Source organism: Macrobrachium rosenbergii, chromosome 47 (genome assembly GCF_040412425.1).
Source record: "Macrobrachium rosenbergii isolate ZJJX-2024 chromosome 47, ASM4041242v1, whole genome shotgun sequence".
In the NCBI taxonomy this organism is placed as follows: domain Eukaryota; kingdom Metazoa; phylum Arthropoda; class Malacostraca; order Decapoda; family Palaemonidae; genus Macrobrachium; species Macrobrachium rosenbergii.
Genome location: NC_089787.1, coordinates 2,769,059 through 2,795,919, shown reverse-complemented (window position 1 = coordinate 2,795,919; position 26,861 = coordinate 2,769,059). Strand labels below are relative to the sequence as shown.

The window sequence follows — 26,861 nt, the reverse complement described above, 5'->3', positions numbered from 1 at the left end:
TGATCTAGTCCCATTGTGGTCATGCCCCCGTGGACAGATCATCTAGAACTCACCAGCTATATAGGTCACTACCTTGCTGGAGACTGTAGTAAAGCAGAAGCAGGCTTCGGTGACTGTAATCACGAAGTCAGCTATGCTAACAAGTAAGGAACCAAGGCGTCAATCGCCTACATATATTTGTTTCCTAAATCCTATTCTGTCTCTTCCCACCTCCAATGGTGGGGATTCAGCCTATATATATATCTGACAGGTAAGTTACATGAACAAAATGATATTTTAATGATAAAATAAGGATTTGTTCATGCCTGGCTTGAATATAATCATAGTCTCCACCCTCCTCCCCTCAGGAGACAGTGGCACTAGAAAATCCTGAATAGAAAATGGGAATGGTTCTGATGCCCGCCTCCCAGCGGCGGGAATGAGTGATAACCACCTGGCCCCACTGCGTGTGCAGTTTTGAATTCTGTCGGACTTCGGAGAATACAGCTATATATATATCTGCCAGGTAAGTATGAACAAACTTTATTTTATCATTAAAATATCATGTTTATCCACAGGCTTTTTTTTTTTGTTTTGTTTAGGTTAGTATCCTAGGCTGTGGTATATGTGGCTTTCAGTGAACATGTTTGCTGCTGCTGAATCATTAGGCTGTTTTCTAAATTTTAACAAGTGGTTATAACGGTCATATTCCCTCTGAAATGCCACACAACAGATCAGACCACCTCAGCTACTTAGTACATTTTACACTGCCACTTCCAGTCAGCAGCTCTTACAGTACTTAGGATTTTTAATTTGACTGCTTTCATGCACACATATTTGCTAAATACTTTTTAAAATTTCCTACAGTAACTTTTTTTCAGAGCCCCAGTACGAGACTTGTGCTTACAGATGAGTCCTTTGCTTTTAAAAATGAGGTCTTCATTTTGAACACTGGATGTGTTGACAGATTTGATCCCATAGGGGGTTAGTGCTGTTAGTGCACCTCCCACTGTGCACTGTAGGCATTGCTTAAGGTTCTTTGAAGCATCCCTTTGGCCCCCAGCTGCAACCTGTTTTTTTTTTATTGTATTTGTTCATATTGTCAATGTTGCATCTTACTTTCCACCCTCTCCTAAGAATTGTTTCTTGGTGTGACTGTGAGGTTTTCCTCCTGTTACACCTCTCAAACCTTTTTCTCAGTTTCCCTTTCAGCATGGGATGACCTCTTAGGTCACAGCACTTGGCCTTTGTGTTTACCGCTGGAAATCCTTACAGGATGGTATGTACTGCGTTCATTTTCATTGTCTTACAATGGTTTGTGTGAAAAAAGGAAAGGTTCCTAGATTTTTTTTTGTTGGGCTGTGATGACCCAAGGATGCAGTATTTGTCAAACCCTGTATATGCCCCCCAAGGGGGCAAATGCACACTAGGCATTTGTTTGCAGTGTCCCTTAGGTCCCCTAGCTTTACCCACTGCTTAGTGTTTGACCTTACTTCCATTTCCCGCTTCCTTTTGGTCAGTGTTGCTGTCCAACGTCTCTCACCTTCATTGTACAACAATGTGGTTTTCTCCCAGCTCAACCTTTAGGTTCTTTTATACTTCATCATCAGTATTTTCTAGATCTCCGCATCTTCCTGTCCAGCCTTTCCAACTCCCTATTTTCACCTAAGTTGCACATGGACGAAATGATCCCTAAATTTCAGTGAGTAAAATATTAATTAAAAGTTTATTTGCAAGTACATGGCTTTACATAATTTAATGTTATGACAGTAACATTCAATTTAGCTTCCGTTTGAAGTTGAATTGTTTGACAGAGTGCCTCTACTTTTTCTATAAATTTCCTCATAGGGTTTGCCTCATATTGCATGGCTGTTGTATGGCCTAGCTGCAAAATCATCTTTCTTTCTCTAAATCTTCAGCTGAAAAAAACCCTTATGGACAGAGTCAGCAGACTTTATAAGCCCCAAAGGGAAATCAGTCTGCAGAGAGGGACGAGTTATGGCAAGAGTAGACGAACAGACAAATGTGAGGGAATAGAAAGTCAAAGCGATACACCTGGAACTCAGGAGATGAGAAGAGCAGCAGCAGCATCGAGAACGAGGATGAATTTGCTCCTTCCTTGCTTGAATGTTTTCAGTGTTGCCTCTTGGTGTTGTCCCGCCAAGGTGTCTTCACTTCTCAGACTCCCATCATTTCAATATCCACCTTATTTAGGGGCAGGCAGGCAAGCCCTTCAATTGAATCCCGTTCAACCGTTGGAAATCTAACTTTGAAAATTTAGAGGAACTATAAAAAGGGAGTTAGGGAGTTGTTTATATGCCTGAGGTGAAACTTGAATGAAAATGGCACTGAAATTCATATATAGTTCTTATTGCAAACCTAAACAGTCAAGGAAGGTGGTTTACATGTCATTATTTAAGAAACTTAGACATGTTGAGAATTTTACATATCTGAGGATTGACTTGACAAAAAGGGAGGTGCAGTATTTCTAAGGTTGTGGAATTGTTTTCCCAGGCATGTGGATTGTCCCTTCTAAATGATGCCTGTTTTAATTATTCATGTTTGTCCATTAATTATGGTCATTTTATGAGTTGTGTATGCAGATATTGGATTGAAAACTACTTTGAAAATTTCTTTTGGGACAGTATCTTTGTGCAAGGTCTTCTGTTGATGTAGGTATGCTGTGAGTTGGCTGGAAGGTCATTCTCAAGACCTCTTATATAAGACACCTGTTTTTCCTCCTCCTCCTCCTCCTCCTCCTCCTCCTCCTCCTCCTCCTCCTCCTCCTCCTCCTCCTCCTCCTCCTCCTCCTCCTCCTCCTCCTCCTCCTCCTCCTCCTTCTTTCAGAACTGTTACATTGGCCATCTTTCAAGACCCAATTACTGACTGTCTGTAGATGATGCATTACAAATATAACAATCAAATTTACAGTATCTTCCGTGAATGCCCAGATTTCAGGTGACAAAAATGAAATGTAATAGGGACAAGTAGTTTTAAGAAATCACCAGTCTTCGGCCTTTTCCAATCTGCTTCGTTTCAAAGTTTTTCCAGTTTTGAAGACTTGACTGAGTTACGGTTCCTTAGGCAAATGACTCATTTTATTTTCTGATGGCCACACCCTTTTTGGGCCAACCCTTTGGGTCAGGAATTAATAATACTGGAAGCTGGTTAAAAATTACCCTTAAAACTGAATTCTCTGTAGTAAAATAGAATTTCTGTCTTCAACAGACTGTTTAGCCATGTGTTGGTATTGCTGCTTGTTATAGAAACTGGTGTGTCTTTGCCCTGAAGTAGATCACAAAACCCTCCGACAATTTGTGATGATTCAGATGTATTCATTTTTTGAAGAGACGAGTGACCTACTTTGTAGTTCACTGTTACTTTTGTGTTTCCCAACTCTGAACCTTCCTTCCTTTTACAAAGCAGTTTATACTTCATTCAGAGAGAGGCCCCACTGTTTTACCTCTGGGTCATATGCCACTTCCTCAGATTTCTGTAGGTCAAGGACTCCTGGACACCCTGCATTGGATGGGTTCTCCTCATTCCACTGGTCTGCATTAGAAAATGTATGTGGTGCTCCCACCTCCTTATTGTATTACCAGGATGTTGAGCTTCTTTTGTAATTTCAGGCTGTTTAGCTACTAAGAGTTGTCATGGTTAATTTTCTTAGTCTTGTTTGTTGGTGCTACAATATTCTTGTAGCTCGTCCCAGGTGCTGAGGTGTTCTCCCTACCCTCATGAAAGTTATTAACATTTGTCCTATTGCTTAGACAACCACCAGTTGGTCTTCTTGGGCTGGAAGGTACTTGTTGTCGTCCAGATTTGATTAAAAGTTGAAGTAGAGAATCAGTCTTGTGTGATGAATTTTTAAATCAAAGGAGTCATTGTCAAGAAAAATTTGAGTGTGAAGGAGTTGAAAATTGTCTTATTATTTGAATGATGATTTACTGTCTTTTGATTTGATTCACCATAAGAATCTCATAATATCTAATTAGGCATTTGTGAAACAGGACTCACTCTTGTAGTAACAGAAATGACAATAAAACAGCATCTTTCTTTCAGCCTAGGTCAGTTGACAGAGTAAATTGAAAAGGGCCTGTTTCGAAATTTGAAGTGTGACACAGGACTCTATTCTTGTAAAAGAAATGACGAAGTAACTGCTGAGTCTTACAAGGTTCAGGTGACATCAGTTGATGATGTTACCACAGTCCCAACCTCTTGACATCTCAGTTGTCGTGTGACATCGTCCACGAAAACTATTCATGTGAATTTAACTCATTGTTTTGACTTTTTGTGTTCTTATTTGCTATTTTTTCACTATACTTCAACAAATTAAAAGTATTCGGCTTTTAATTGACATCATAAACAGCATGACATCATGCAAAATGATTTTACAGTTGATGAAAATAGAAGAATATTTGAGTGACCGTAAGCAGTCAGTCAGTGTTTGATTTTAAACAGAGGGACTTTAGAACTCCCAAGATTTCTTGCAGAGGGTTAAAAGGTCCCTAAAATGCTGGAAAGAAACTCTGAACAGAGATGGATGTAGAGTGTTGAAAGAAGAATAATTCTGAAGTGAAACAAGAGAGGGAAAACTGCTGTATATATATATGGTGGTAATGCTTTGCACCTTTGCCTGAACCTTTGAAGTTCCAATTGCACAGCATCCTGAGAACAGCCATGCAGAATGGAATCCTTGGACGCTCAATACAGAACACCTAAAAAGTGTTCAGTCATTCAAAGGCCCCTTGCCTCCTCCTCCTCCTCCTCCTCAGATTCTCTTCCTTTGAACATTTTCCTCTGTTTTTTGTCCTGATGTTTCTCCTGTTGTTGTTTATTCTTTGTTTTTTCCCGTTGTTGTTTTTCTTTTGTTTGCCCCTTTGTTGTTTGTGTATGATGCTTGTCCAATTGTTGTTGTTTGTTGTTTGTCTCATTGCTCTTTGTCCTGTTTTTGTTTATTCCTTATCATTTTTCCCATTGTTGTTTGTCTTTTATTTGCCCCTTTGTTGTTTGTCCCATTGTTCTTTATTGTTTGTTGTTTGTCCTTTTGTTCTTTGTTGTTTGTCCAATTGTTGCTTTCCTTTTGTTGCTTGTCCCATTGTTTGTCTCATTGTTGTTTTTATCTTTGTTGGTCATGTTGTTTGTCCTTTGCTGTATTTCCCATTGATATTTTCCTTTGTTGTTTATCCTTTGTTGTTTGTCTCACTTTTAATGTTTGTCCTTCGTTGTTTTTCATGTTGTTGTTTGTTCCATTTTTTATTGGTTATTTGTCATTTTGTTTTTCCCATTGTTGTTCATCCCATTATTTTTTGTCTCTTGTTTTTCTCATTGATTGTCATGTTGTTTGTCCTCTGTTGTGTTTCCCACTGAAGTTTTTCCTTTGTTCTTTCTATGTTGTTTGTCTGTATAGCTTGCCATGTTGTTTGTCCTTAGTTTTTCTGTTGTTTGTTCCATTTTCGTTTGTTATTTGTTGTTTGTCCTTTGTGTTATTGCTGGTTGTCATTTATTTGTCCCATTGTAGTTTGTTTTTGTTTGCCCTTTGTTGTTTGTCTATGTTGTTTGTTCAATTGATATTTGTCTCTTGTTTATATCATTGTTGTTTGTCCTTTGTTGTTTATCCCGTAGACGTTTGGCTTGTTTGTCCTTTTGTTTTGCTTTGTTGTTTATCACATTGTTGTTTGTCCTTTCATGTGTGCTTTGTTGTTAATCATTTTGTTTGTGGTTTGTTGCTTGTCCTTTGTTGTTTGTCTCTTGTTTATCCCAGCATTGCTTTTCATATGTTGTTTATCTCATTGATGTTTATTTGGTTGTTTTTCCTTTTGTTTGTGCTTTGTTGCTTTTCCTTTGTTTCTCTTAGTTTATCCAATTGTTGTTCATCCCATTATTATTTATCCCATTGATGTTTGTCCTGTTGTTTGTGTTTTGTTGTTGGTCTGTGTTGTTCATCTCGTTGTTGTTTGTCCTTTGTTGGTTATTGTATTGTTGTTGTCACATTGTTGTTTGTCCTTTTATGTGTGTTTTGTTGCTTATCCTTTGTTGTTTCTCTCTTTGTTGTTTATACCATTGTTGTTTCTCCTATTGTTTTGGTCTTGTTTGCCATCTGTTGTTTCTCCCATTGTTGTTTGTTCCATTGATTTTTATCCTTTGTTGTTTGCCCATTTGTTGTTTGTCCCATTGTCGTTTGTCACTTTGTTGTTAGTCCTGTTGTTTGTTTTAGTAATGTTCGTCCTTTGTTGAACTTTATTCATGGCAGTTTGACTTTAGTAGTGGGAGGAGGAGGAGGAGGTTGGTCGTGAAGCCCAGCTCCTCCTTCCTTGAAAACTTGGGATGTTGGTGTTTTCTGTTCCAGAGCCACAGCAGTTGAACCACCAATGTTGTTAATCCCCCATTTTTTCTTGTAATAGGTGCAGCAGATTATGAGCGCACCTCAGCTGTGTGGTGCAGCAGATTATGAGCGCACCTCAGCTGTGTATTTACCAAAGTTCCGTAGATCCTTTTGGTGTGATAAAGACCTGAGTGTAGGCTAGGCTGTACCACTGGAAGTAGTGTACTGTAGCCGTTGGCTTTCTTTCCCATTTATACCCTGTGATGATATATTTTATCAGCCATCAGTATTTGTATAAGGCCAGAAGCCAAAATATTATCATCCTTATTATTATGGCTGTCTTACTGAAAACCATTTTGAAGTATTTTAATTAATTTTGCATTAAATTTCCTCAAATATCAGACTTGACTTAATGCTGAAAGGGTTACGTAATGATTGGAAGCAGTGCTGCTGTTGCTGAAAGGACACTAAGGAACAACCTTGATTGCTACCTGAAGGATCCCATGAAAGGCACACTGTATTCAATTCACCCTAAAGGATGAAGCTTTTGCGTGACTGTCTCAACATTCTCAGTTGATATAAATTCTTTGCTTCAGTTTGTGGCTTTGAATGACGAGAAGTAAAGGTATCTTTCCCAGTGGCTTCTGTTTATTTACTGATATTTTTTCTTTCAGAGCTGAAGTTCTGCAGCGTCACTTTGCATCAGTCAGCATGGACAATAACACTTCAGATTAATGCTGGCTATTAACTCATTGAGCTGAGGAGCAGGTAAGCCTTTCAAAGGGAAGCTTGTCTATCTCTGGTTATGCCTGTATGTGTAGTCTGTCAGTTGTCAACTTCCACATTTGATGTCTTCAGAACTGCTGGGAGTTCATTTGTGAGACTTAGCATCACTCCTTAGGTCAAGGTCAGGATTTGTCAAAAAAGGTGCCACATCTTTTAAGAGAGCATTCAAAATACTGACAACAGGTTAAGGTCAGTTGAAAAAATTTTCTGAAAATAATCTACGTAGGTGATTAGTGACATCAGTGCACCTCATGCAGTGCACTGTAGGCATTACAAAAGGTTCTTTGCAGCATCCTTTCTGCCCTAAGCTGCAACCCCTTTCATTCCTTTTACTGTACCTCCATTCATATTAGCCTTCTTCCATCTTACTTTCCTCAACCCTTCCTAGCAATTGTTTCATAGTGCATTTGCTTTGAGGTTTTCCTCCTGTTACACCTTTAAACCCTTCTTTACTCTCAATTTTCCTTTCAGTGCAGAATAACCTCATGGGTCCATAAATCTTAGGTTCCCTAAAATTTCCAGACATGAAAAACTAACTTGACAGTTTCCAAAAGTAGTTCTGTATACTGTACTGTAGATTCAGATGTTCAATCCATGGTTCCCAGGGCTATGATAGAACCCCAGTAGTGATCCAGGGTTAATTTGTAAAGTAGGAAGTGTGGGAGTCCTGTCTGTCCTAAGTCAGAAGTGTGATAAGTGATATATCAATTTCTTCATGTGAACTTACACTCATGCCTTGATACTCATTCTGGTGTTATTGTAAAGCAGTTTATAGGTAAGTTTCTATTGTTGCTCAAAAAGACAAAGGTCAGAATGATGAGTTTGAACATTTCCAAAAACGATCAAAGCACTGTAAAGGCCTGTGAGGTTGGATTTTGCATGAATTGTCATCAAGTCATGAGTGGTCTAAGGGTTAATGTGCTAACACCTTCATATAATCAAATTTCATTTAGGATAAATCTTGGTCCAAGGCAAAGATCATTTCAGTAGGAATACATTGGAGGAGTCTTATCAAAAGGTGTGGATCAGGAGAGTGCTATGGCCTGTGGGCTTCTTGTCCTATTTACAGTTCCAAATAGTGGACCAAAACTACTTGGCCATTTCTAGGGCTGTAGAGCTGGCTTGAGGCATTTGTTCCTGATCTAGGAACAATATGTAAGAAAAAATCACTGGCAAAAGTGGGGCCCTGCCGAGTCAACAAAGCTGGAGTTGATACAGCATGACAGGAAGATGGATGAGGTGAGACAACTTTGAGATCCAAAGAACTGAAGCAGGAACAGTTCAGAAGTAGAAATCAAGAATACAAATACTGTACATATTCCATTTTGCCAGAGGACATTGTAAAAACTGTGCTGTACTCCCTTACAGTTCTAATTTATATACTGTGTGTCCATACAAAAAAGAGTAGCTTTATTGTAACTCAAGTTTCAGTTGATACATTTTTGCTGTAACATTTGATTGAGGCAGTCATATGTAGGGTGAATATTTTAATGCGGAATCAGGTGCAAGTTCTAGTTTGAGTACATCAATTACTGTTTGTTTTACACTCAGAAATATGCTGAATACAGTGAGCATTATTGCAACCCCCAAGGTTTTACACACATCAGGAAACAAGTCCTCTGATTTTGAAGATGATGTTCCTTAGACATCACATTGTAATATGCCATTTGTGCTTCTTTAACTGGAGATTTTATTGGAAGTTGTCCTGAATCCAGTTTCACTTTTGATTTGCCAGTACAAGTACCAGCCAGCTTACAACCTGCTCGACATATGACCACTTGTTACAACCTTACTTTTGGCAGCGGGGCCGGGCAGGCTGATGCTTAAGAGTACCCGCCCTTTAACACTTGACCATTGAGTTGCTTGGCAATGCACCATCTTGGGAGAGTTGTCTCATCACTCAGGCAGCATCATTGGGAGTTACCCTGGCCTATCAGTAGCATCATACAATATTTATTAACTGTACTGTAGACTTAATTGTAAACCGATTTACGTTAAAATCAAGTTCCGACATACATGTTGTAACTCTATGCCTACCTGTACATAATATACATTACATCAATATAATTAAAATATACCAGTAGAAGTACATTATGGTAAAAAGATTGAAATAATGATTGTACATTACATTACAGTACTATGTAGGTACTTTATATAGCAAAGGTTTGATATAATGCCCCACCCAGCATGTCAACCATTTTCTTTCTAAGGTTCGACTTACATCCATTTTGACTTCCAACCGGTTGGTTGGAACCAAGCTCAGTTCTAGAGAAAAAGATGAGCCTGTTCATATGCTTCTTTTGCAGCATAGTAAGTCTAGTATTTTCTTGCTAAGCTATCTTACCAGGTGTAAATGTCTGTTCTTGAATACTGTCCTGCACAGTGTGATGTTGATTTAGACTTAGATTACTGGTCCTATGTAGTATGAAGATAAAATACAGCTTTTGTTTGTTTATTTATATTTAAGATTGCTCTCCGTAGCTACTGTCATTACTATGATACTGTTGCTGGATTTAGTCTAACTGGGCCAAATCATGATCTGAACCTAAAATTGGGCCACAGGTTAAATGGCTTCAATAGGGGTTGGATAGCTTCTAGTAGCTGTTCACTTCCTCCATACTGGAGGCTCCTTGGGCTTCTTCTTACTTGTTGGGACATCAAACTCCCAAGGTATGTTGCCAGCTTCATGATCAGTCACAGGATTGGAACCAACTGCCTGTTGGAATTTTGTTCACTGTCCACATTTGGACGAGACCCAATGTTGCCCAACTTCACTGATTTAAACAAATGGCTTAGCAAACATTATACTGCTAATTGATGGTCAACTCTTCAGTGACTGTCTGTATCCATGTAAATGTAATCAACATGGTTCATGTCATTTTGACTCCATTTTGACCAGCTTGGAGTTAGCTTGGGTGTGAAATTTCTTGCTGGTATCATTTCCATTGCAAACTCTTCTGTTCAAGTAAATCCCATTTGTGTGTGTGCTGAATTTTGGGATGCCATTGTTACATGAGTTGGGCCATGAGGCCAGACAGAGCTGGTTCCTGTGACAAACTTCTGTTGAGTGGGAGAGAGAGTAAGACAAACACTGAGTGCGTCTGTTAGGCAGATTTTCTTTTTCAGTTCTGTACTAAACCAAGTCAAAGTTGTAGGCTCATAGGCGTACCTTGAGAGAGATGTCATGAAATGTAATGTATATAAAGCAGTAAAATTAGAGAAATTGAACAGTTAAGTGTGAATTGGGCAAAAACCTTTATTACTGTGTGTAGTGTGTCACACAAGGCATGCTGAAGTAGATGTCTGTAGGATGAAGTCAAGCTGCTCCTGACATCTTCCTTGTCCAGTCTGAGAAGCACTGAGCTCTTTTGGAAGCATAGCGTAAACTTGTATGGAAGCTGTACGAGTTTAGTTGCGAAATATTGAGGTTTTTTTGCATCACTGGATTTCTGTTCTCCTTTGAATGTGGATATAATGATGTGGAACTTTCAATTTGACTTTGTGCATGGATATGCAAAAGGAATTCCACAGGTCAAAATTGCACTGGTACCTGTTATTAGCACAACAGTTTGTCCTGAGTCTTTCATCATTGTGATTAGTCCAGTATTCACTGATTCTGGGTAGATTTATTGCTGCTTTGATTATAAGCCTTTTCCCCCCATGCAGGAGTATGCCACCTGTGCACCCCATGTGGTGACTGTAACCATTACTTAAGGTCCTCTGCGGCATCCCTAAAGTCCCTAGCTGTAACCCCTTTCATTCCTTTTGCTGTACCTCCATTCGTATTCTCTTTCTTCCAACTTACTCTCCTGACAATTGTCTCGCAGTGCAAGTGGTAGGTTTTCCTCCTGTTACGCCTTTAAAACCTCCTTTTCTCTCAATTTCCTTTTCAGCACTGAATGATCTCATAGGTCCCAGTGCTTGGCCTTTGGCATCAGTTTATTGTATTCCTGGAAGCCTTTCTGCATGCCACTTTTAACCATTCAGGGAAGGGCTGATTATATATCATGCAGCCCCCCAGACCGGGCAAACTTTAAGGTTGGCCAATTCAAGAAAAAAAAAAAAAAGCCACATCAATGGGAAGCGGAAGACTTGCAAATGCACTCCAGGGTGTAAGAAAAAAATTTAAAAAAATGTTCCCTACCTTCTGCAGGAAGTTGAAAGTGACCATTTGCAACCCTGTGTGGGGCCTTTTTTGCAAAACATTTGTAAATTTTACCAAGTTATACATGTCTTTTCTAATAATTTATTTTATTTTATTTTGTAGAATTATAATTACAGCTCACACAATATCATAACTATGTTTGTTGTAAAATATTCATGTAAATTTACTGAGATTGGGAAATGCAGTAACTTTTTTGGAGTTATACAGGTTTTCTCTAATATTTCTCTGCACTTTTCTTTGCAAAATTACAGTTATAACTGACATCATATCATAACAGATAAGAACTAAAACCAACAGCAATCCCTGGGTATATTTATGAGCAAGTGAATAAAAAGACATTCGCTCTTCAAGTCAAGAACAATACTGATCTCTCTGAGACGCCTACTCCTTCACGTGAGCTGAATTCTAAAGTTGCCACTTTTCATTTATGGGCCATTGACCAGAACATTCCATAAGAAATAAAAAAGGAATAAAATAGGGCTTCAGTTGGGGCATGTGTACTCCACTAAGAAGATCCTTTCAAATTGCACAGAGACTGTGACTTGGTCATGACCTATCATCATGCAGTTTTAAGTGGTTCAAGCAGTACTCCAAGAAGACTTCATTTTTCCTCGTATTCTGAGTGCTATATAACATAAAAAGTAGCTGCTGTATTTTTTTTTTATCATCCACAAGTCCTTTCAAGGTCTTTGCAGAGCTGTCCCAATAGATATCTGCTTTGCAATGGGAGGTAAAAATTAGAGAAAGGTGGAGTTGAAAGTGAGACAGGCAGGTCAGAAGAGAGCAAGGGGAACAACTGATCCCTTAGGCCAGAGAGGACTGCAGCTGGTGAACCAGTGGGGAATTTTGCTTGTTTGGGATTCAAGCAACCTGAGTCTTAGTTTCAACAATAGAGTTTGATCTCAGAATCATTAAAAATTATCTAATTTATCTGTTATTAACCAAGGAATTTTTTCTAGCTTTCAGAATTGAATAGGATGCATACATGCAGTGTTGCTACCGAGTGCAAACTGTGGAACTTCTTAGCTAAAGCGAAGAGGTAAATTCTAAATCAAGATTACCGTGGGAGCTTTTTTGATCCCTGGATGTTTTAACATGGTAGGTGCTCTTATGTAGGAAGGTATTGAGTGACATACTGGCTGGGTGTTGTCTGAGTTATTACTGGTTCCTTACTGAATATAGCTACACAGAATCTTCATGGTTGTTATTTTAGTTGCGAAAGACCACAATGTACTTTCTACACACACACAAGACAAAACAGAGATTATGTTTCGGACATCTGTGCTTGTTGACGAACAAACAGATGGCGATTGTGAGAGACATAATAAACGTACAATGATAAAACATATATCAATGGAAAGGCCAGGAAATTCCACATGTGGACATTTGCATGAGATTCGAGACATTAATACAGAAGATTCGGTGGAACATTGAGTACATGATCGGAATGCGTGCATGGCAGTGCAAGTAGTGGTGAACTGGTGATTGTACATGAGTCGAGACAACAATGGTTAGAGAGAAATAGACAGGAATATTGTATGGTAGAAGTTGTGTTCCTTCGAGCAGTCGCTGCTGACGCATGGGAGGGAGAGAGAGCGGGATGCTTTGTTGTCTTGTTTTGTCCGATGTCTGACTCACACACACGAGTGCCCATAGGACTGCCATGCGGTCCCTTACACTCTTTGTAGAGGCTTCACTGCTTGTGCAGCCTAACCCTAAATTTTATTGTGATTTTATTTAAAACATTAGTGGAGCCTGAAGAGCTCCATATTCACGGCAGCATGAAATGTTTGCTATGTTCTTTCATGGGGTACAATCGTTTTGATGCATTTTTACATGGTGAATCTATTTCTCTCTCTCTCTCTCTCTCTCTCTCTCTCTCTCTCTCTCTCTCTCTCTCTCTCTCTCTCTGAGATGTCCAAGTGTATTTAGGGGTGTCCTCTTGTAGGCAAAGAGTACAGCATGTACATTTGTAAAGATCTGCTGAGTTTGAAATGTCTGCATTGCCTTCATCCAGTCTCTTTTCTCATTTTTTTGCATCTTGATTCACAAACAGCTAAAATGTCCAGTCCGTATCTCCTGAATTCAGTCTCTGCCTGTTCTCTTTCCAGTTTGATTTGTAGTTCAGTTTTGTATAGTATTTTAAATTTATCCTTATCCTTAATCTTTATATATAGAGTCTTAGAACCCTTAATGCTAGGGAGTAAGGGGCCATTTTTTTAAATTTGCCAATTTATGAACAGACAGGTTTACACACTAAAGGATGGCCAGTTCTTTCTGGCCTGCAGTTCTTGAAACATTAAGTTCAATCAGTCTTGCTGTTGCTTATCTGTTTATATCCAAGGTTATCCACCAGACGTACAGAGTTAAAGCAAGGGAACACAGCATTCAAGGACCTTAACCTATTCTGCTGCTAATGATTTCTCATATGAGGGGCGCGGCGTAACAAGGTGGCAAGCGCCACCGCGGCCAGGCTTCAGTTTTTTTATTGAGCGAGCAGCTAAATGCAGCACTATCCTGTACACGCACTTTTGTCCCCCTTATGTTACTGGCAAAGGTTCGAAAATCCCATGCAAAACAAAAGGAAATTCGCCTGAGTTCTCACTGCTACATCATAAGACTGCGTCATAAAAGGAGGCAAGCGGCAGCCAGTGGAGATGCGTGGGTGAATGTTTTTTGTTTTATAATATTTTCATAAAATTTTACTCAGATATGTTATAATAATAATTTTAAGAGCATTATTAGGATAAATATTTTAGGTTGTTTTTCACAAAAAACATGGCACACTAATTGCCGTATGAAAACATTTTCATTGTGTTCATTAACGCTTTACAATCTTACATTACCTCACTTTTTGTGGTTGTGGCCGCTAAATGACAAAACATACTATAATGATTTTTGCATATGTAGCAATGAATATTTTCCTTTAAAATGAGGTATGATTCATAGAAATCGTTTGGCTGGTTTTTCTTTTATAAGCGTTTTCATAGTTGGCAAACTTTAAATGCACATTTTATCATTTTAAAAAACAGGCTTGCTGCCTTATTACACTGCGCCACTCATATTGCTTATACTGAGCAAGGCCACAGTTTTTTATTGTGGATCTAGCCTTTACCTAAAGAGCCATCAGCTTACAAGACGGCTCATCCTGAGCTCCAGACCCTAATTCAGGTAGTATCAGGTGGACCTGGTGCTCAGTAAGGAGTGGGAATGCAGATCCCTAATTTATTTACATACCTCAGTTATCTAGTTGTGCTGAGGAATGTTAGAAGTTACAGACTAAAGCTGAAATTAGAATCCCCTAACAAAAATTTTGTCAGAATATTAGACCCTAAAGTTTCTTGATGAGCATCCAGGGAGGGTGGAGGTGGAGTGTTGAAATGAATTGTGCGGTTCACCAGCCACCAGAGGGTAACATTGAACAGACAAAGTGAAGGTCATGGAGAAAAATTTTGGGGAGGAGATGGAGAATGCAAAACAGAATACATTACAAATTAAGTTGAAGTAAAGTTGAACAGATTGCAAAAAGGCATTGGAGAGAATACGCTATGTGGAAACATAGCTGTCCTACATAGACTTAAAGCCATATATATTTGGGAGGACACATGGAGTTGGGTGGCCTTCAGAATATTGAAATATCAATGGTGAAAAGAATTTAAGGCCAAAGGGAAGGATGATGCATTATAAAGGAGAAGAAAGAAACTCGAGAGTTAAGAGTATTTTTTGAGCGATATGCAGAGGATAATTTGACTGATACACAAGAACTGAAGAAGACCTGAATTTTCTATTCATGAACTCCAGTTTCTGAAGAGGTTACACCAGGTCATGATGGAATCACTGTGAGTTGATCTGAGTTCAGTGAAGTAACACACCACTTGACAGCTGCATGGATATTGCCTATAGTAGCCTTTTCCTAACCAATTGTACTCTCAAAAGAACCTATATGTACCAAATTAAATGTCTTGGCCTTCACCTTGATTCTTGATAGGAATTACCAGCAGTCATTTGATAGCTGCATCATTCCTAGCACTGTGCACTGTATGTGAAGGTACACTTTTCAAAGGTTGTTGTGAGGCATTGTAACACTTGACATATGGATCACAATTACTAATAATAAAGTATTTTCCCTTCAGTGTTGATTGATATAGCTGGATGGGGAATGTGGTCAACCGAACTTGTCTGGATGGGGGATATCTTACTGTTAGTAAGATGTATAAGATATGATTTTCAAGACTATTGATAAAGAATATTAATTATGTTTCAGGTGAGCTAAATTTCAAAAGTTGATGGCTAAAACAACATCCTGAATCTTAGAATATGTGGACAAAGTTTTGGAAATACCTTTAAACATACTGTATGTGGTCAGTATTGAAGAACCTCTTTTTATTTCAGGTTAAAACTGAACTGCCTTTTTAACATCTTCAAAATCCCTCTGACGTGAAGTTTGTTTGGCTGAAGCTTGAGGTCAGTCTTCTTGGAAATTGTGGCCTTTTCTTTGATATACTAAAGATTTTCCTCTGTAGTGAGGCTAGTGCCATGGTGCACTGTAGGCATTACTTAATAAGGTTCTTTGCATCAACCCTTCCATGGCCCCTGCATGCAATCCCTTTCGTTTCTTTTACTGTGCTTCTGTTCATATTTCCTTTCTTCCGTCTTACTTTCCTCAACCCTCTCCTGACGTTGATTCATATTGCAGTTGTGAGGTTTTCCTCATGTTATCTATTTAAAACCTTCTTTATTCTCAATTTCGCTTTCAGCACTGAATGACCTCGTAGGTCATTCAGTGCTGGCTGAAATGAAATAGAAGATTTTAAATAGATACCATGAAGAAGCTCTCTGGCTACAGCTGCTGATCAACGTCAGAAGAAAGATTGATGGTGGCACAATCAAAAACGAAGAGATGCATCTGGCTGCAATATGTGCCTACAGTCACACCATGTTACTAACCTCACGAAAATCTTTTAATATATCAAGAAAGACACAATTTCAGAAAACGACGCAGCTTCAACCAACTGCTCCCGCGTCGAAGATTACGAAGATGTTAAACATTCGAACAACCTGAAATAAAGAGGTTCCAGCTACTGACCACATACGTGTTTGAGGCCATTTCCAACTGTCACATGTGCTGAATTCAGATGTTGTTTAACCATCAGCACACAATTTGCTCACCTGGTATATTCAACATCAACGAATAACGAAAATCTGTCTTATACATCTTACTTAACGATATGGATATCCCCCATCCAGGCTGAGATAGGATGACTTTCGGCACTGAAGGAAAATACTTTATTGACAGTAATTGTGTCCATAATATCGAAGTCATTACAATGCCTGCAACAACGCTGAAGTGTAGCCTACATACGGTGCGATCTTGGAATACGATGCTGAACTATCAATCAGGTGAAGGCAAGATTTGATGGTGTGCATATGGAACTGACTGATACCAGTGGTGGGCACTGCATGGTGACTGTCGTGCGGCTGTCGAAAGTGATGTTGCTATGCGAACTCGAATCGGCTTTCTGCGGTGCTTCCATCATGACCTGGGTAACCGACCTCTTCGAAAACTGAGTTCGTAGAATGAAAGCCGGGTGTCGATTCTTATTAACATCGTCGAATTATCCTCTTGCATATCTCAGCGGCACAGTTTCTCCTTTTATAATGCGTCGTCCTACGCTGACGCCAAATTAACGCTTACGTGAATATGAAGGCCGCAGCGCCTCGTCCCCTCTAAATACATGGCTGTCCTACGGTGTCGGCCTGTGTTTCCCACATATGCTCAATGCCTTTATGACTCTGTTTAACTTTTACTCAGCAATTGTAATGTATTCTGTTTTGCATTCTTTCCCAGAGTACATCATGACACTGTGAACATTACTGATATACATTCATCCGGGACAGTCACTGGTGTGCTCTCTGTGGTTTCTGAAACTGCATATCCCTATTTCGGCATTCATTCCAGTACCTGTGATGCTCGTCAAAACTTTGGGAGTCTACAGCACGAAGATTCTAATTTCAGTCTGTAACCACAACATTCTCGGCACAACATGTAAATAAGTGGGATCTGCATTCCCACTCCTTACTGACACCGGGTCCCACCTGATACTACACCAGGGTACAGGCTCTAAATGTCTTAACTGATATGCTGGCTTCGTCACAATAAAAAAACTGTGGCCTGCTCAATGGCGCGAAGACATAACTTGCATTTAAGTTTGCCAGCTATGGCTGCTGCCATTCTGCATGAATCATACCTCATTTAAAGAAAATATTCGCGTATGCAAGAAAACAGCTGTTTTTGTCATTAGCAAACACAATACAAATGGTAATGTAGATTATGAAATGTGTGGTACAATGAAAAATGTTTTCATACGGCTGAATAGCACACAGTGAAAGCAGCTTCAAATATTTGTCTAATAATGCTCTAAAATGTATTATTACTCTTTATCTGAAAAATTTCCGTAATATGTAAACAAAGCGCACCACTGATTTGCAGCTGCCTCTGATGAGCTCTTAAAGCATTCACACCATGGTTTCAGGCAGCTGTGTGTACAGAGATAGTGTGTGCCAGCTGCTCGCTGCTAAAACAGTTGGCGCATGATGGCGCTGCCTGCCTATGCGCGTAGCAGCAGAATGGGGCCAGGTCATGAATGCTGTCAATTCCACTGGCAACTCTGCTGGAGTGAATGGCTGAATATAAACAGATAGCGCAACAGCAAGGTGAGCAATGGCAAAGAACTGCGGAAGGGCTGGCCATCGCTGGTGTAAACCTGTATTCATAAATTGGCAAAGGTGAAATGGCTACTCCCTAACGTGGAGTTCTACATATGGTGGGACAAGGACAAATTTAAATGCTATAAACTGAACTACAAGTCAAACTGGAAAAGCGGCAGGAGCAGGCTCAGGAGATACTGGGACTTCACAGTGATCAGATAAATGAGAAAGAAGACGGATGAGAAGGCAATGCTGAGCATTTGACTCAGCAGTCTTTAGATGTTGCATGCTGTGCTCTTGCCTGAGGACACCTAAACTTGGACATCTCAGAGAGAGAGAGAGAGGAGAGAGAGAGGAGAGGAGGGAGAGAGAGAGAGGAGAGAGAATGGAGTGCCATGTAAATCATCCAACGATGTACCCCACAAGAAAACATATGCTATGTTTCGGAGCTCCACTAATATTTTGATAAATCACAAACTGATTTAGGCTGCACAAACAGTGAAACTCTACAAATGTGAAATTCGTAACAATCAATTTTCAAATGTGTGTGAAGTCGAACATCGAAGACAAAGCGCAGGCGTTCGCCCTTCACTGTGGTCGCTGGCGACACTCGAAAGAGCATAACTTCTGCCATGCAATATTCGCAAATCTGTTTGCTATACAGCCCATTGTTGTCGATTGTCTTCACGTCACCACTGCTACGCTGCCGTCGTGTACTCAAATGTTCCACCGAAAATCTTCTGCCATCGGCTGCTAATCATTTGTGAAAGACGCCGCCATTCCGGCGCCTGTGTGCTGCACATTATTATTCGTGTCTGTCTCAAATCACGTCTCGCTGTGTCGATTTCTGGCCTTTCGTGATATGCGTTTTTATCATTATGCATTACTGATATACAATATAGCTCTGTTTGTCTGTCCTTTTTGCTTTACAGGCTGTCGAAACACTAACTCTGTTTTATGCTGTGTGTGTGTAGAAAACACATTCGCACCAGTGGCTGGCTGTTCTGGCAGCTGTGAGGCTCGTGACCAACTGGACGGCTGCCCAGCTGTATGTCACTCAATGCCTTCCTTACAAGAAGCACCTACCGGCAAACGTCGAGGATCAAAAAAACTCGCGACAATGTGTTTAGAATTTGCACTCTTCGCTTTGCTAAATTACGGTTACGCTCACGACCAACAACACTGCTCTTCAGTCGAGAAGCTAGAAAAATTCGCGATTGTAACGAACAAGACCAGATGGTACAATGATTCGCAGTCAAGCTCTATTGTTGAAACTGGGCTTTCGGGTTGCTTGAATCTAAACAACAAGAGCCCCGCTGTTGCGAACTCTGCAACGCAAAAATCGGTTGTTCCCATAGCGACACGCAACACCAATCTTTTCAACTCGCAGATGCTCTGTTTTGCCTCCCGTTACAACGAATATCTGTTGAGTTGCTGCCAGACGCTTGAAAGAAGACGTGGATGATAAATGCGGCTTTTGCCACTTTTATGATAACAACGCTCGGAAATACGAGGAAATATTCTTTGGTGCACTTGCATGATGTGGTGCGACGTGTTGATCTGTGCTGGTGCGAAAGGATCTTCTTGAAGGAGTACACATGCTAACTGGCCTGTTCATTCGCTTTTATTTCTTATGGAGTGGGCTGCAGTCAATGGCCCATGAAAGTAAAGTGGCAACAAATTCAGCTCGCAATGAAAGGCTCAAATACTCAAGATCGTATTGACGAAGCAGTGTCTTTTTATTCGCGTATATATGCGAGGATGCTGTTGGTGCCACAGTTGTATCTGTTCTGAAAATGTGATGTCAGGTGCCAACTGCTATTTACGAAAAATGCAATATTAGAGAAAACCTGTGCTCTTTCAAAAATTACTGCATTCTACAATGTCAATGAGTGTATGAATGTTACAACAAGCGCCACAGTGCTGTGTAATGACTATAATTCTAATTCTGCAAAAAATAAAATAAAACAAGTGACAGAAAAGACATGTATAACTTCGGTAAGAAATTACAAAATGTTTTGCAAAAAGGCCCCATGGTACTGTCAGTGCTCGACTTTCTGCAGAAAAATGAAGGCCTTTTAAATTTTTCTTACACCCACAGATGCATTGCAAGTCTTTCATTCCCCATTGATCGTAAACTTTTTCTTTAATTGGCCCAGCAGCAAGAAGTTTGCGATCTGAAGTGATATAATCAGCCCTTCCTAGTGTGGCGTACCGCCTCCAGCAACAAACTGATGCAAGACAATCGTTCGGTGCTGAAAGAAATTGAAAGGAGAAGGATGCAAGAAGCCAACGAAGGAAAACTACCGCCACTGCGAACAGTGAGACGGAAGAAAGAGAATGCAGATAATTACGGCAAAAGGAATGAGAGAAAATTTTAACAGTTTAGAGATGCTGCGGCGACTTAAGCAATGATTTACAGTCACCACATGAAGTGCACAGTAACCGAGGAAAAAACTATAATCAAGGTAACAATAAATCTACGAATCGGTGGCTCTGGACTGTCACAATGATGGAAGACTTTCGGGATTCAAACTGTGGCCGGTATAGTGCAATTTTGACACTGTGGAATCCACATGAAATCAGAATTGAAAGTTCCGTGTATCACGATCAGGAGAGAACGAAATCGGTGATGCAAAAAACCTCAATAATTAAACTAACGCTTTATACGGCACTTCCCTTCTGGTTTGCGCTTGTACTCAAAACTCGGTGCTTCAGACTGGACAAGGAAAGATAAATAAAGGGTAACGATCTACGAACATCTACTTTCGCATGCGCGTGTGACACACTACACACGGTAATAAGGTTTTTTGCTTAATTCACACTTAACTGCTCTGGTACTACTGCTTCTGCTACATTACATTTCATGACGTCTCGAATAAGCACATGAAGCTACAGCTTTGACTGATTTAGTCTGAACTGAAGAAATCTGCCTGAAACACTCGATGTTTGATCTTACTGCTCTCCACTCAGCTTTGAAATTTGTCTGAGAACTGTGCGGCCTGTGGCCCAACTCATGTACTAATGGCGTCCCAAGTAACCTGCACTTTTACTGAACAGAAAGAGTTTGCAATGAAGCTGATACCAGCAAGAAAATTTCACACCCAAGCCAACTCCAACTGTCAAACTCAAGGTCAAGTAACATGAACCATGTTGATTACGGTACATGGACCTGAACGGTCTGAAGGATGACCGTCAGTCAACGTGCCAATGTTTGCTAAGCCATTTGTTCAAATCGGTGATTGACAGCGCCAGATCTCGTCAGGCTGTGGACGATGAACAAGGCCAACGAGCATTATTGATCTGTGATCATCGTAACTGCTGAGGTGATGATCCCAACAGCTGAAGAAGCGAAGCTCCGGTAGCTGAGTGAACGACACTGAAGCTTGTCAACCCTATTAACCATTTGGCTGTGACTAATTTGGTTCGAATCATGTTTGACCTGAAGTCGTCTTTGGAAGCCAGCAATATCGTATTGGGCAACTACGGAAACGTCTTAAGTATGAAATGAACGAAACAACTGTCTTTTATCTTCATACTACATGGACAATCTAGAATGCAAATCGGCTGTCGCACTGTGCGGGACGTATTCAGGAACCGGTTACACCTGATAGACAACTTGGCAGAAGGCGGAGCTTACTATGCTGCAAGAAAACGTATTATATGCTGCTCGGGAGCTGACGGACCAACCGGCTTGGTTGAAGTGGTGTGAGACAGAAAGAAAATGATTGACATGCTGAAGTGAACATTATATCAGGCAGCGCTTTTATATACTGCATAATACTGTAAATGTAAATGGTTTAATCGTATTTCAATCTTTTTACCGTAATGTTGCTACAGTGCTGTTTTATTATCAACCCGATGAATGTATTATCTGCGGAAACGACATGGCGTAGTATAATCGGAACGTCGGATTTACAGTAAGTCTACGGCAGACCAATAAACCAATGATGCTACGCAATAGGCAGGTAACTTTGTGATAACAACACAGTGATGAGCGCTCTCCCAGGCGGTGCGTGCCAGCACAGCTCGTGGTCGAAAGTGTTAAAGGAAGCGAACGCTCTTATGCGTCGGCCTGCGACGCTGTGGGTTGTAACGAAATGATCGCCGCCTGTCGAAGCAGGCAACGCTGCACTATACTGGCAAATCGAAGATGAAACTTGAATTCAAGACGGCTTTCAATAAAATCTCAGTTAAACTTTAAATGGCACATTACAATGTGATGTTCGAAGGCGATATATTCAAATCGAAGGACATTTCTGATAATGTGTGAAATTGCAATAATCTTCACTGTATTCAACGCTATTTCTGGTGTAAACAAACGTGAACCGATAACGCTCAAGCGAACTGCACGATTCGCGATAAAATATTCGCCTATGACTGCCTCAATCAATGTTACGGCAAAAATGTATCGAGCAGTTACAATAAACTGCCTGCTTTGTGAACTATGAGTAACACGGTTGTCCTCTGTTTAAAATGAAGTTCTACTTCTGAACTGTTCCCTGCTTCCAGTTCTTTGAGCTGGTTGTCTTTTTCACCTCATCCGTCTTTCCTGTTTCGTGCTGTATCAGCTTCAGCTTTGTTGACGCGATTTTTCTTGCATGTTGTTCACAGATCAAGACAAATACTCAAGCCAGCTCTTTGGCTAAATGGCCGAAGGATTACGGTCACTGACTGGAAGGCTGTAAATAAGTTTCAAGCCCACGAACATAGCACTCTTTGATCACACTGCACGATAGGAACTCCTCCGATGTATTCCTACTGAAATGATCTTGCGAACCAGATTTTATCTAAATGAAGAACGATTATATGGTGTTAGCACGTCTAGGCCGCTCATGACGATGACGCAAATCAACACTCACGAGCATTTACATTCAACGATCGTTTTTTTGAAATGTTCAAACTGTCATTCGACTTTTGTCTTTTGAAAGCAACAACTCGCTGCTATAAACTGCTTTACAACGAATGATAATCAGACTGTGGTGTAGTTCATGAAAAAGTGATGCTATCTTTCATCACACTTCTGACTTTAGGATTTGGGCAGGACTTCCACATCTACTTCCTGAGTAACCCTGGATCTTTCAAAGGTAGCAGCCCTGGGCTCACAGTTAGTACATCTGGTCTGTGCAGTGCTCACAGAACACTTGAAGCTGTCAGGTTAGTTTTTATGTGTAAGTACAGAGGCTTTCTACTTATGGACCCATGAGGCTGAAAAGTGAGTAAGGAGGGTTTGGGTAACGGGAAAAACCTCAAGGCTAAATGCACTATGAAGCAATTGCTAGGAAGAGTTGAACAAGATGGAAGAAGGCTAGTGTCAGATGAGTACAGCTAAGTGAAAGGGATGGCATTTTTGAAAAGAATGCTGCTTCTTTGTAATGCCTGCAATTACACTGCATCGCGATACGCAATATTTTTAATACCTAGTAGATGGCTACAGAAGAACCAGCTTTATTAACACTTGTTGTCGTGTTGCACTAACTCTCACAAAAAGATGTGGCGCACTTTTGGACGCTCGACCTGATGCGAAGTTCTCGCTGGTAAGCCACCGAACGATTTCTGAACATCAAGTAACGGAAGTTGACAACGACGAACTACGCTGAGCATAACGAACAGCTTCCCGCGAAAATCTGTCAACTCGGACCAATATCGGCATTAATCTGAAGTGTTGTTGTCCTGTTGACTGATCTGAAAATGACTGCTACTCGCTCTGAAAAACTATCGGCAAACCTAAACTGAAGCCGCTGAAAGACCACGCTTGCGGGAATAAAGCTGTGGCTGCATTTCATGTCAGTAAATATGTTGAAGTTCGATCGCAAATCGCTGGAATGATGAATACTTGTGCCTTTTCGTGGGATCGCTTTCGGTACGGCAATCAGGTGTTCGCTGTCACTTTCGCTGGCAACAACACTGCTGTCGTGCGTAACGCTCGACATGAAGAGATCGTGTTGAGAGGTACAATGCAAAGTGAGCAAAATGCTTCAAAATGATTGAAGCTGAACGGCCGTAATGTAAGGATGATGTAACACGACTGCGACGCTATGCAAATACTGATGGCTGATAATATGTCGTCACGAGAATTTTTCAGTGGTACAGCTGCTCGGTGGCTTATCACCAAGCGTCTGGCTAGTGCGCTTTCATGTCTGCTGCGCCACACGGCCAGTATGGCATTTCATGTCTGCTACTGTACAGAAAATGAGGATTAACAACATTGATTCCACTGTGACTCTGGGCTGAACCCCAGCCCCGAAGTTTTCAGGAAGGAGGAGGCTGGGCTTCACGACAACACCTACTCTTCTCTCCCACTACTAAAGTCAGGCTGCTACGTAATAAAGTTCAACGAGACAGATGACAAACAAACAACAGGACAACAACAAGTGACAGATGACAATGAGCAAGCATGGGCTTGGCTTTGTGAAAGTAAAGCTTGTGAAGCTAAGCTGGCTAATAGGGCTTTAGATAACAGCTGTTTGGGAGAAAACAACAATAACTGAAGAAGAAGCAACAGAAATGGCACAACAAAGCCAAGACAGGCTGTAATATCTTGTTTAACAACAATACAGCAACAACAGAAAAACAGCTGGAGCTGGTAACACAGACAACAACAAACACAACACAGAAGTTCATTCCATCAATGAATAAATAATAATGAGATAATTAACTGAATGAAGCTAAAGAAAAAGCTAACAAGCTACAAACAAGAAAAACAACCAAATAAGCCCATCCAATGAATGGCACAACATATGCTTTAATAACTGCTGAACTAAACAACAAAGAACAACAATGAAGCTTCCCTGAAGCTTAACAACAAGCTGAAGACAGGCTGTAATGTGATAATAACACATGCTTCAAGGACAAGTAACAAACATCTTACAAAGATGGCTAACAATGATATGACCAAGGGCAAGCTATCAGTGAACAAACAACATAGACAAACAACTGAAAAACAAACAAACAAACTAAAAATAGGTTCAATAAACTGAGCAACCAGCGCAATAACACAAAAAGTAAACACAACAAGCAACAAGCAATAGAACAAACAACTTTTACAGAAAAAACTAAGTTAACAACATGGCTAGCTTCTCGAACAAACAGCGCTTAAGCTAGCTAAATTAGTAACGAACAAGCTATTATGATGTTTGAAGACAAAAAATGAACTAATGAGCTAAATGTTCAAATAACCAATAAAAATAGGAACAAACTATTCTTTGCTGTTGAAGACAAATAAGTAGTTTCAACAGCTGAGACATAAACAACTGAGAAAAATATCAGTGAGAAAGCTACAGCATGACCAACCCAAGACAAAAACAATAATGGAGTAAACAATGAGTTCAGCTTCTTTAAAAGGAAAGCAGCAGTAGACAGGCACAGCTGAAACAAAAAGAGTTTAAACAACCAAACAGCTTAACTGAGACAAGCTGTAAAAGTGCAAATAAAGGCAGCAACAATAGGAAAAAATATGACTGGGAAACTAAACTAAAAAAACGGACTGAAAAACGTAGTTCAAACATAACAAACAACATTTGAACAACTCCTTTCCTAGCAGCTGAAGGCTAACAAGAAAAAACTTTAACAACGAAAAAACAAAGAATAAGCTAACAACAGAGAAAGCTGTCCGGGACAGCTGAAATGAGCTAAAAAGAAAGAAAGAATCTGAGGAGGAAGAGGAGAAACAGAGGCTGCTGAATGACTTCAATTTTGCCACTGGTGTTCTGTATTGACGTCCAGGCATTCTGCTCGATGCCCGTGCAATGGTTTTTTCAGGTTCAGGTGGAGTCACTAGCTGTATACTATATGTAAACAGTTTTCCTCTCTTGTTTCTTCAGGAGTGACTATTCTTTCAGCACTCTGCATCCATATCTGTTCGAGACTCTTTTCCAGCATTTAAGGACCTTTGAACCTCTGCAGAAAATGTGGGAGATCTAAAGTCCCTCTGTTTAAACGCTATTGTTGCTTGCGGTCACTCAAAAAATATTCTTCTGTTTTCAAATCAACTGCAAATCTGCATGATGTCATGCTGCTGATGTCGGTAAAGCGATACAATTTGACAGTATAGTGAAAAAATAACGAAATAGAAGGCACAAGTCAAACAATGGGTTAAGACCACATGAATAGTCGTGATGATGCATTTTAACTGTACGACGGATTTCGTGGCCTGGCATCGTCGGCTGATATGCCTGAACACCAGTGAGGTGATCTCAAGCAGTACTAAATCATTTCTTTACAGAGTGTCCCCTTCCAAGTCAAAGAAACGGAGCCTCGAACATGACCTGAAAAGATGCTGTTTAAATGATCATTTATATTACTGCAAGTGGTCCTGTTTAAATGCCTAATTGGAAATATTGTAGTTCTTATGGTGAATGGAAATCAAAAGATGATAATCTGTCATTCAAATAATGAACATTTTCAGCTCACTGCATAATTACTGGCTGTGACTCACTTGTTAAGTGCTGCAAGCAATTCTCACTTCAGCTTTGTCAAATGCGACAGCCTTCAGCCCAAGAAAACCAACTTTGTGATTGATAATAAATACGAGGACAAATGTTAATAACTTTCATGAGTGCCTCAACACCTGGGGCAACTTTAAGAAATAGCATAGCTGGGCTTAAAGAGCAACTCTTGAAAAATAACAGCCTGAAAATACAGAAGTAACTCAACTCTATTAACAGGCTATGCAAACAGTGTGAGAGAACTCATCAGCAGTCAACAGTGTCCAGCTAAATCTGAGGAAGTGACATATGACAGAAATATTGAACTCTCTCTGAATAGTATAACTTTGTAAGGAGATTAAGTTGAAAACACAAAAATAACAGTGAACTACAAAAGTAAATCTCTTCAAGTAATGCATCTGGTGTCTGAGTGTCAGGAGGAATTTGTCTTCAAGGGCAGACACACCGTATA

General features: G+C 40.1%; 1 long non-coding RNA gene across 1 annotated transcript; it reads left to right on the top strand.

The window, feature by feature from the left end:
- The first annotated feature begins 578 nt into the window (after window positions 1–578).
- On the top strand, window positions 579–15,537 carry LOC136830538 (uncharacterized). Its single transcript, XR_010850648.1, has 4 exons — window positions 579–1,258; window positions 6,979–7,072; window positions 12,215–12,353; window positions 15,389–15,537. It is a non-coding gene; the product is annotated as an uncharacterized lncRNA (long non-coding RNA).
- The last annotated feature ends 11,324 nt before the right edge of the window (window positions 15,538–26,861 follow it).